Genomic DNA, 12,185 nt, shown 5'->3' with positions numbered 1-12,185 from the left:
TTTGCATGGGGCTTGGCGGGCACAATGCAATGTAGAGGGTACTCTGTTGAGTGGGACACTTGAAACCATGTCAACATAATAAAATTAAATACATAAGCAGCAAATAGACACATGTATTTACTGTCTTCAACCAGCAACATTTTATTAACCTAATATCAGTTATTGTATGTTCTTGGTATCATTATAAAATTATGGTTTCCCGCAATAGAATAATATAATGTATAAATCTTTCAAATCCCAAATGAATAAAGTTTTGCTCTGTGAAAAAGAAAAAGAAAACAGATTTGCTGCAACTCACTGGTATTCAAAGTAGGGAGGAAGTAGAAGTAATTCCCAACTTAGTTTAAGCCTTAATATTCTTCTATTGTCTTCTCTACTTCTGAAAATAATGGCGAGCCAAGGTCCCAGCACCTTGCTGTTCAAGGCAGATTTTCCAAACCATAACAAGTCCGTATACAGTTGTCCAAAAGCTATCATTTCCCAAATTGCTTCATACCTGCTTTTCCTGATAGAAGAGCGAATTGCCAATTTTCTCTCCTCTGACCTTCTCCTGGGTTTTGTCTGCAGTTTGTGCCTGTTTAATTTGCAACATGTTCTGAAAAATCAGTTGTCTTTTGCCAGCTTGAGATCTCAACTGTGTGTTAGATAATAACTAAAGGTCATGTAACTTTGTACCATAGTTCATATCATACAGAACTAAGACTAGTAATCCTAGCAGCCCTTCTTTAGAAGCTGTAAGGTTTTCACACTGATAAGGTTTTACTTACTTATTTGAGAGAGAGACAGGAATATTGATGTGTTCCTGTACATGCACACTGATAAATTTCTATCCCTCTTTCTCCTCTCAAATGTCTTCCTACCTCTGACCTAATGGCATTTTCTTGAATACTAACTTTCTTCTAGACTTTGAGATGCTACTTACATCCAGATCCTTTAATTTATTAAAAGCAGGTTATATTATGGCAAGATTTATATATTTTGGCTTGACTCTTCTAATTAGGTTGTTAGATTCATTATTTCCAAGTTTCATTTACCTTCCAAATTATCACTGTTATGAATATAACATTGCTTCTTATCCTAACAGTAAATTAATGTAATAATGGATCTCTGCTTTCATCTCGGATGCTGCTAGTTAAGCTATCAGAAAATAATCTCTTAAGGTTCTGCGATTTATATCTTTCCTTAAATATTGTATTTAATTTTTATTTCCACACATTTACTTCTGTCATTGGTAGCCATACAGTCTAAAATTAGCAACATCTCCTTTGCAGTTAGCTCAAAAATTCTATTTCTGTCTCTGGAGCTCTGTTAACTTTAATTTTCAGATTTTGTAGTTTTAGATGTTAATGCTTCTGTATTTTATTTCATGGAAAATCTTTTGGGACAAACTTAAGTCTTTTCTTACCTGTTCTTTATAGCATGTTGGTTTTTCAGTTCAGTAATACTTATTTTGTATCTTTTATTGAAAATGGGAAACAGATTTTTTTTTCATCTTCGGCTTTCACATATTTTTTGAAAAATAGACTGTTCAGAGAACACCACCACTCTGTTAATAACAATTATGAGAAACTCATTTGGTCTGTCACTAATGGTTACCCAAATGGGACATTACTGCAAATTCCTGGTGAGAAATGTTAGGATTCTTTTGTAATGTCATTTTATGGTGAAATAACCATAAAATAGCCACAAGCTTTCTAATGAGGTGATGATTTGTTTTCTATTCATTTTATGTTTCAGCTGGGGCAGATATTTTATTCATAAGGTTATACAGGTTCTTCATCTGGAAAATTGACCTGAATTCCAAACAATGTCTGTAACTTTTTAATCACTTAAAATTGTATTTACCTTTAAGGAATGGACAAGGAATAATTAGAGCATTTATATAACGATTAAAAATTTCAAGATAGCCTGACCAGGCGGTGGCGCAGTGGATAGAGCGCCGGACTGGGATGTGGAAGACCCAGGTTCAAGACCCCGATGTCGCCAGCTTGAGTGTGGGCTCATATGGTTTGAGCAAAAATTCACCAGCTTGGACCCAAGGTTGCTGGCTCCAGCAAGGGGTTACTCGGTCTGCTGAAGGCCCACGGTCAAGGCACATATGAGAAAGCAATCAATGAACAACTCAAGTGTCGCAATGTGCAATGAAAATCTAATGATTGATGCTTCTCATCTCTCCATTCCTGTCTGTCTGTCCCTGTCTATCCCTCACTCTGACTCTCTCTCTGTCTCTGTAAAAAACAAACAAAAAAACCCCCCAAAATTTTCAAGATAATGGGCCCTGGCTGGTTGCTCAGTGGGGATCGTCAGCCCAGCATGCAGATGTCCTGGGTTTGATTCCCAGTTGGGACACATATGAGAAGTGATCATCTGCTTCTCTTCTTCCTCTTCCCCTTCTGTACCCAGTTGCTTGATTGGTTTGAGCATTGGCTGTAGGTACGGAGGATAGTTTGGTTAGTCCTGGTGCCGTGATGGCAAACCTTTTTATAAAAACCGCCCACTTTTGCAGTGCTGGTCAACCAAAGGTTCGCCATCACAGTCCTAGTGTCAGCCCCAGGTGCTGAGGATAGCTGGATATGTCCAAGTATCGGCCTCAGGCACTAAAAATAGCATGGTTGACTCAAGCATTGGCCCCAGATGGGGGTTGCTGGGTGGATCCTGGTCAGGGTACATGCAGGAGTCTCTCACTATCTCCCCTTTTCTCACTTAAAAATAAATAAGAAATTTTAAGCCTGACCAAGTGGTGGCGTAGTGGATAGAGCGTCGGACTGGGATGTGGAGGACCCAGGTTCGAGACACCGAGGTCTCCAGCTAAGCGCAAGCTCATCTGGTTTGAGCAAGGCTTACCAGCTTGAGCCCAAGGTTGCTGGCTTGAGCAAGGGGTCACTCGGTCTGCTGTAGCCGCCGGTCAAAGCACATATGAGAAATCAATCAATGAACAACTGAGGAACTGCAATGAAGAATTGATGTTTCTCATCTCTCTCCCTTCCTGTCTGTCTGCCCCTATCTTTTTCTCTCTCTGACTCTCTCTGTCTCTCCCACAAGAAAAAGTAAATTTTTTTTTTTTGTATTTTTTTTTTTCTGAAGCTGGAAACGGGGAGAGACAGTCAGACAGACTCCCGCATGCGCCCGACCGGGATCCACCCGGCACGCCCACCAGGGGCAACACTCTGCCCACCAGGGGGCGATGCTCTGCCCCTCCGGGGCGTCGCTCTGCCGCGACCAGAGCCACTCTAGCGCCTGGGGCAGAGGCCAAGGAGCCATCCCCAGCGCCCGGGCCATCTTTGCTCCAATGGAGACTTGGCTGCGGGAGGGGAAGAGAGAGACAGAGAGGAAGGGGGGCGGGTGGAGAAGCAAATGGGCGCTTCTATGTGCCCTGGCCGGGAATCGAACCCGGGTCCCCCGCACGCCAGGCCGATGCTCTACTGCTAAGCCAACCTGCCAGGGCCGAAAAAGTAAATTTTTTAAAATAAAAATTTCAAGATAATAAGAGTTACAACCTCTCAACACATGAGATGGGGTGGAGGGAAAGGCACATTAATAGTGAAATCACAGCTCTACCATGTATCAGCTCTGCATCTTTGGACAAGGCATATAATTTCTCTAATCTTTTCTAATCTGAAAAATGGAGATGATGATAACTACCTGGCAGGATTGTTGCGAAGACTGAGATGTAATAATATCTAAGTTTCGTGGCACTCTTGACTAGGCATTCAATAAATAATAGCTATTATTATTACAAACACTATAAACCTTTGTTTTTCAGATTCAGCTCACAACTTTAGGAGAGAACCTGGTGCCTTTTCCTCTGTGGAGTGGGTGATGATGAAAGCATTTTTTCTTCTTCAAAACTTACCTGAACCGGTTCTTCCTTGAGACAGACTGTACTGAGACAACTTGTCACCAGCAGAAGAAACTATGACCTTTATTATTAACAAAGGTGAATTAACCAAGAGGGTATTTGTAGTTTATCATTTATCCCCAAACTCTCTGTGTCTAGATACCCTCTGAGTAGGCCTGTAATTCTTGCCTTCAGTGTAGGCATCTTCAGGAACTTCGCAGGGCTATGTGGTGAAAATACATAAGCACTTGAAGATGTTAGTAGACTGGATGGGAGAGAGGCTGAATCAAGGATACAACTCTTTAGGGCCTAAGGATATCCTTACCCTTAGAAAAGAAAGACGAAGACCTCAGGAAGACTGGTCTCTGCTTATTCTTCACAGGGGTAAGGATCTTTTTACTAATTTGGGACCCAGACTAATTCATTCAGGCATCTCTAGGGAACCTCTTTGGAAACATCCCAGCCAGACATACTAACACAAGTGCTTTTGCTCTTTTTACCGTATTTTACCAGTCTGTTCTGTTATAACCACTTAGGTTATATCCTTTCATTTCCAGCCTCTTATTTCAGTTTCTGTAATAGAACACATGAAATTGGGTTCAAGTCCTCAGAGTAGTACAAATAATTGTTTTGTCTTTGTAATAGCTTAACAAATAAATCTAGGTTTTCTATATTATTGTACTCTCATTCTTGACTAAAACTGTTAATGAGAAATGTTTTTAAAAAAATTAATGTTGACATAAAATGAGAATCTTGTTGGTCTTATTTTTGTTTGAATTTTGTTGAAACATGAACATAAAATGAGTATGGCCTGACCTGTGGTGGCACAGTGGATAAAATGTTGACCTGAAATGCTGAGGTTGCCGGTTTGAAATCCCGGGCTTGCCTGATCAAGGCACATAGGGAATTGATGCTTTCTGCTCCTTCCCCCTTCTCTCTCTCTCTCTCTCTAAAATGAATAAAGTCTTTAAACAGTAAAAAAAAAAAAAGAAAAAAAGAAATGAGAATGAAAATGTATTGTTAGAGTTTCTGGCAAGTATTTAGTAGGGCAAGGATTTAAGACATTTTAAAGAATTTCTGCTTCTTACATTTAGATTAGGAGTAATTCCTTATCACATACTTATCAACTCTCAATTTTCAGTTTGTGTTTACAAATTTATACTTGAATTTCAATACTATTATATGACCTTAAAAATAAGTTTAGAAGCCTGACAAGGTGGTGGCGCAGTGGATAGAGTGTCGGACTGGGATGCCAAGGACCCAGGTTCAAGACCCCGAGATTGCCAGCTTGAGCTCAGGCTCATCTGGCTTGAGCAAAACGCTCACCAGCTTGGACCCAAGGTCGCTGGCTTGAGCAAGGGGTTACTCAGTCTGCTGAAGGCCCATAGTCAAGGCACATATGAGAAAGCAATCAATGAATAAGGTGTCCCAATGAAAAACTGATAATTGATGCTTCTCATCTCTCCGTTCCTGTCTGTCTGTCCCTATCTATACCTCTCTCTGACTCACTCTCTGTCCCTGTAGAATAAATAAGGTTAGAAAAGCTCACTAGAATCACTTGGCTAATTAGTGACTAAACTTGAGTTTGTTACCACTGAGCCCAGTGTTCTTTTCAGTGCTTTCACTTGGTTTTCCTCATCCTGCATGGCAGACTGAAGAAAAAGTAATTTTTCTTTTTCTGACCCTCTCAGAAATACTGAATTTGTTACAATAGACAAGTAAAAGGGCCACTTGACATGGACATTGAAATTTATTGAGACCTTTGTACCAGCTACTATCCTGGATTCTTTATATACATTATGCATATAATATGCATAACTACATACAAGGTAGGTGTTTTTATTATCCTACCTTTAGAGATGAGGAAATAGTTACAAAAAGAGGTGAAGTAATGCTTAATATCATAGAGATAGTGAGCTGTGATTTTAAGCCTTACTATCTATTAGCAGCTGAAAGGAAGCAAATTCTCTTTACTACAGGATTTTCAATATTAAAATTTCAGTGAACAGCACAGTAAGTTCCCAAATTACTCTGCTATAAATCTCAGTAGCCCTCATTCTGTCCTAGACACTCATCCATTCTAGTTAGCAGACAGGGATTCTTATGGGCTGATTTTAGAAATTCTACTTGAGTTCCTTTTTAAAGTCATACTTACAGACTTGTAATCCTAACCTTCAGTGAAACTTAAAGTGCTCTGGTAACATATCAACAAAATGTGAGAAGACTGTGCACCGTTCCCTGTAGGCACTGCTGTGGTCAGGCTGGCATTGTGGATAACGTACTCAACTAAGACGCAGAGAGCCGAGGATTGTCTTCTGGCTTGGCAGACAAGATTCTTAGCTTCTGTGAAGAAAGGCACTAAGAATAAATGACTTGTGAAGATTCAACTGTAACGTTCTGTAATACCAGTCAGTTGTACCCATAGCTCTGAGAAAATAGGAGAAGGTGGGGAAAAGGGTTTAGTTCTGACTTTTAAAAAGTGAAATTCATAATGATCAGCAAGCCAACATATCTTGATTCTATTTGAGCTTAATTTTAGGGTTGCTAGAATTGTTTTATTTCTTGTCGAAAAAATTTAAAGGCATAGACATTTTCTGCCCATAATATGATCCATCTAAAACATCTCTAAAGGCTAAGGTTAGTGGTCATCTGTTCTAGATTCTGTCATTTTTAAAAAAAGTATTCATTAAAATATGATCCCAGTGGGTTTCCTTCGCCCTCAGATCAGTGTCAGATATTGATACTTTTCAAATAAGCTTCTTCAAATCTTTGTGGGTTTTTTGTTTAACTCTTTGTAGTGCCACTATAGTAAAGAGAGATTATACACAGATAATCATAATATCTAGTGCTTTACTTTTAGAAAAAGACAAGTGGGATTACTCATTGTTCAGAGATGTTTCAATAGCATCTGGTTTGCCTGCAGGATTTCAGATTGTATTACTCGTATATAGTTAATACACATGCAAATCCCACATAAAAAGTATTTCCAGAATGGATGAGTCACATCTGGTACCCATCTTCTGTGGCTGATATAGTTGTATATAGTAATTGAATTCTAAGCAAATCCCTTACAAGAATTCTAATACAATTACTGATAACGGCCATCCCTTGCCAAAGAAGCTAAGACAAACATTTTTGTCAGCATCTCTCTGCTCATATACACATAAATAAAACTAGTACACAATGTGGGGATGTTCATAATTTCAGATGAAAAGTCAGAAAACTTTTTGAGAGAGCAGTGAACCTAGTTTTAGTCACTTCCTTAAAATTTTTTTGGTTTATTTTTAACATAATTTAAAGAAGGTAAAGAATATAGAAATATATAACCTTGGGATAAGAAGGCTAAATAAAAAGTGTATACAAGCTAATTCTTTTATTGGGGGGGCAGAATATTTTAAAGATTATATGAGTCACTAATATATATACTCAGAACAAGAGTGTCTAGAAAATGGCTCGGTAAATGTTCGTTATTACCAATAGTAGTAATTCTTATAACAGAAAGAAGCTACAAATATAACAGCTCACCCTTAGAACATATCTGAGAAGCCTGAAATTTAAAAATCCACGGAGCAATTAAAATAGATATAATGAAATCTGCATTTTCTTGTAGGACCTTCAAACCTTCACTGCAGGTCTGCTCTACAGACAGGTCCCATGTACCTGAGCATCTAGTTTCTAGGCATGCAACAGGTTAGAAAAGGAGAAAGGAAAGATTGTGTCACACATATCTCAATAGCAACAATATATAGCTGATAGAATTATGAAGAAAAGCGAATATATATTACCCCCAAATACAGCAACGTAGGCCTGTATGGGGTACAGTGCGAATACGAGCACAGTGCAACAACTTACGCTTATAAAAGTATGACCAAAATTATCAGCCCAGAGTTTGATTGTAAATATATCCAAATCTGGCTAATTTAAGCAGAAAACATTTATTAGAAGCCTGTCTGGTAATTCACAAAGAGACAGGAAAGCTGAAATAAACTAGGCTCATAAAAAGGTTAGCAACTAGGAGTGCTTTACATAAGATGTTATGATTCTTCTGTTGCTGTTAGACTGATTTCTTAATTGACCCCAAGTCTCTGAGTCACCACCAAGTCCTGGCTGGCACTATGTGTGTTGCCAGGGTCAGAAGACGTGAGTCTGGCCCTGTCAGCTTCTGTAGTGAGAAGGAACTGCCCCTCCCACATTCTCACAGTGGAAGATTATCCCAAATAGGAAGGATGCTTGGGTGTCGGTTTGCAAAGGGTTTATAAATGTCTACTGCAACCCCAAATCTTAAAAAAATAATAAAATTGAGATTGTATATAATTAAAGTTAAGGAAGATTTTTATAAAAAACTGAGGGACACACTATTTGTGAAAATTAAAAATGCACATGTCCTCTGGCTGGGTGGCTCAGTTGGTTGTAGCATCCTCCTCATGGCCAGGGTTGTGGCTTCTATCCCCAGGACACAGACAGGAATCAAGCAGTGAGTGCATAGGGTGGGGGGGTGGAGCAATGGACTGATGTGTCTCTCTCCCTCTCCCTTCTGTAAAATCTATAAATAAATATTTTAAAATTCACATTTTCTTTGACCCAGAAAGTCCACTTAAAGGATTTCATCCTATAGATAAATTTGTACGTTAGGAAAAGTTATATATGCAAGGATATTTATTGCAATTTTATTTGTAAAAGCAAAAGATGAAAAAACCTCAGTTTTTACAATTAGGCATGGGTCAGTTTACAGTATGTTTGTACAATGGAAAACTGTCCCTTAAAAAGAATTAGGTAATACTTATGTACTGATACTGAATAAGCTTTTTTTTTTTTTTTGTATTTTTCTGAAGCTGGAAACGGGGAGAGACAGTCAGACAGACTCCCGCATGCACCCGACCGGGATCCACCCGGCACGCCCACCAGGGGCGAAGCCCTGCCCACCAGGGGGCGATGCTCTGCCCCTCCGGGGCGTCGCTCTGCTGCGACCTGAGCCACTCTAGTGCCTGGGGCAGAGGCCAAGGAGCCATCCCCAGCGCCTGGGCCATCTTTGCTCCAATGGAGACTTGGCTGCGGGAGGGGAAGAGAGAGACAGAGAGGAAGGAGGGGGTGGGGATGGAGAAGCAAATGGGCGCTTCTCCTATGTGCCCTGGCTGGGAATCGAACCCGGGTCCCCCGCATGCCAGGCCGACGCTCTACCGCTGAGTCAACCGGCCAGGGCCTGAATAAGCTTTAAGATACAGTAAACCAAAGGAAAAAAAAAAAATCAAATGCAAAGATATTTATATAGAAGACATGGGGGCTGGAGGTTACAGTGGGTATTATTTGTATCATGCTTGGAATACATAAAATATCTTTGGAAGAACAAAATGGTTATGGTTGTTTCTGGGAGAAGTGGGAGATGGGAAGGAGGGAGACTGAGTATTCTTTTTCTGTTTATGAGTTGACTTCCCCCACCCCAGGAAAAAGATATATTGGAAGTGTTAACCCCAGCACCTCAGGATGTGACCTTATTTGGAAATGAGGTCTTTACAGAGATAGTCAAGTTAATGAAATGAAATGATTAGGATGATCCCTAATCCAGTATGGCTGGTGTCCTTATAAGAAGGGAGAATTTGGAAACAGGCAGGTATGAACAGAGGGAAGACCATGTGAAGATGGCAGACTGTAGTAATGGATCTATAAGCCAAAGAACGTCTGGGCTACGAGAAGCTAGGAAAGAGGCCTGGAACAGATCTAGTCCCTTTGAGGGAGCCTGGGCTTACTGACACCTTGATCTTGGACTTCTGCCTTCTACAACTGTAGGAAGATATTAATTTCTGCTATTCTAAACCACCTAGTTTGTGGTACTTTGTTCCCCCCCTTTTCTTCTTTTACCTCAGGAATAGGAAACTGGGCTGTATGTATATCTTCAAGTTTCAAAAAATTAAAAAACATCCTTGTTTATATGCAAAACTGCAACTAAATCAGGTACAATTTATTAGCTGTTTTTATAATTCAGAAATATTTTTGGCATATTAAATGAAACACATGCCCATATATTCACATACAATCAGGAAATAAAATTATACAAATACTGCCTGACCTGTGGTGGCACAGTGGATAAAGCGTCGACCTAGAATGCGTAAGTCTCTGGTTTGAAACCCTGGGCTTGTCTGGTCAAGATATAATACGGGACTTGATACTTCCTGCTCTTTCCCTGTCTCTCTCTTTCTCTCCTCTCTAAATAAGTAAATAAACAAACAAATAAATAAAATCTTAAAAGTTTTAGGCCTGACCTGTGGTGGCGCAGTGGATAAAGCGTTGACCTGGAACACTGAGGTCACCGGTTTGAAACTCCAAGCTTGCCTGATCAAGGCACATATGGGAGTTGATACTTCCTCCCCCTTCTATCTCTCTTCTCTAAAATAAATAAAATCTTAAAAAGAATTTTTTACAAATACAATGGAAGCTTCCTTTGTATCCCTTCCTCTTGGCTGAGATCACCACATCCCAAATTTGGTATTCATCATAACTGTTTTTGCCACTATGTATGTAGCCTGTAAACACTATATGGGATTGGGTTCCATGATTTTAAACATACTGGTTGACTCCTTCTGTTGCTTTTACTATGTATCAGAGTTTTATCCAAGTTGATATAGGAAGCTGTAGCACGGTTCATCCATCCTCTTGATGGGCATTTTAAGGTTCCAGGGTTTTATTTTTATTTTTTTTACAGAGACAGAGGAATAGACAGACAGGAATGGAGAGAGATGAGAAGCATCAATCATCAGTTTTTCATTGTGGCACATTAATTGTTCATTGATTGCTTTCTCATATGTGCCCTGACCCGGGGGGCTACAGCAGACCGAGTAACCCCTTTCTCGAGCCATCGACCTTGGGTCCAAGCTGGTGAGCTTTGCTCAAACCAGATGAGCCCGTGCTCAAGCTGGCAACCTTGGGGTTTCGAACCTGAGTCCTCTGCATCCCAGTCCGTTGCTCTATTCACTGTGCCACTGCCTGGTCAGGCCAGTTTTTCATTATTAAAGCAATTCAGCAAGAATATTCTTGTGCACATTTGTGTTTCTCTATTGCAGCAGCTTACATTCTTTTAATTATGCCCACGATAGTATGTATCCCATTAGGACCCACAAACATTTATTTCTGCTAATCCTAGAAACAAACAAAAAAAAACTTATGTAAATTTTTAATTTTGCTAAATTTTGCTCAAGTGTTCTCTGAAAGGATTGTGGCAATTTACACTTCCACCATTAGGAAGTAAGATTTACTGCTTCTCTATATCCTCACCAAGTTTAGATATTTCCAAACTTTTTTTTCCCCATCTTTTCCAAGTGAGAGGAGGGAGCCTGACTACTGCATGTGCCCCAACCCGTATCTACCTGGCAGCCTCCATCTGGGGCCATGCTCACAACCAAGCTATTAGTGCTGTTTTTAGGTCCTGAACCCCCAGGACCAATGGGCTCGAATCAATCGAATCAGGGCTGTGGGAGGGGAAGAGAGAGAAAGGGAAGGGGTTGGGGAAGTGGTAGAGAAGCAGATGGTCTCTTCTGTGTGCCATGACTGGGAATTGAACCTGGGACATCCATACGCCAGACCTATGTTCTACTGAGTCAACCGGCCAGGGCCCCAGACTTTTTAATTTCTGCCAATCTGATGAATATAAAGAGTAATTATGATTAGTTTCCATGTTCCTGGTGAGATTAAACACCTTTCTGCTTGGTACAGTTGACTTTTTTAGTAATCTTTTTTCTGATTGATCTGTCCTTTAATATCCTAGTCTCTGAACTGTCTTCATTTTGTTTATGATATCTTTTAAAGGTTTAATAATATGGGCCTGACCTGTGGTGGCGCAGTGGATGGAGTGTTGACCTAGAGCGCTGACGTCACTGGTTCAAAACCCTGCACTTGCCTGGTCAAGGCACACATGGGAGTTGATGCTTCCTTCTCCTCTACCCCCCCCCCCAAATGAATAAATAAAAAATATATACATTAAAAGTTTAATAAGGCCCTGGCCGGTTGGCTCAGTGTTAGAGTGTCGGCCTGGCGTGCAGAAGTCCTGGGTTCGATTCCCGGCCAGGGCATACAGGAGAAGCGCCCATCTGCTTCTCCACCCCTCCCCCTCTCCTTCCTCTCTGTCTCTCTCTTCCCCTCCCGCAGCCGAGGCTCCATTGGAGCAAAAGATGGCCCGGGTGCTGGGGATAGCTCCTTGGCCTCTGCCCCAGGTGCTAGAGTGGCTCTGGTCATGACAGAGCAACGCCCCGGATGGGCAGAGCATCGCCCCCTGGTGGGCGTGCCGGGTGGATCCCAGTCGGGCGCATGCAGGAGTCTGTCTGACTGCCTCCCCGTTTCCAGCTTCAGAAAAATACAA

The 12,185-nt window shown here is 40.7% G+C and overlaps 1 protein-coding gene across 4 annotated transcripts in view; it reads left to right on the top strand.

Moving 5' to 3' along the window:
* The window catches only part of CLNS1A (chloride nucleotide-sensitive channel 1A), a 33,786-nt gene extending 29,133 nt beyond the window's left edge, over positions 1–4,653 (top strand). For all 4 annotated transcript variants that reach the window (XM_066360697.1, XM_066360699.1, XM_066360698.1 and 1 more), the window contains one exon: positions 3,764–4,653. The gene's annotated coding sequence lies outside the window, so the exon portion shown is untranslated. The remainder of the gene's footprint in view (positions 1–3,763) is intronic.
* Positions 4,654–12,185: the final 7,532 nt, after the last annotated feature.

The sequence above is a fragment of the Saccopteryx leptura genome, chromosome 1, assembly GCF_036850995.1.
Source record: "Saccopteryx leptura isolate mSacLep1 chromosome 1, mSacLep1_pri_phased_curated, whole genome shotgun sequence".
NCBI lineage: Eukaryota > Metazoa > Chordata > Mammalia > Chiroptera > Emballonuridae > Saccopteryx > Saccopteryx leptura.
This window is presented reverse-complemented; position numbering and strand designations above follow the sequence as displayed.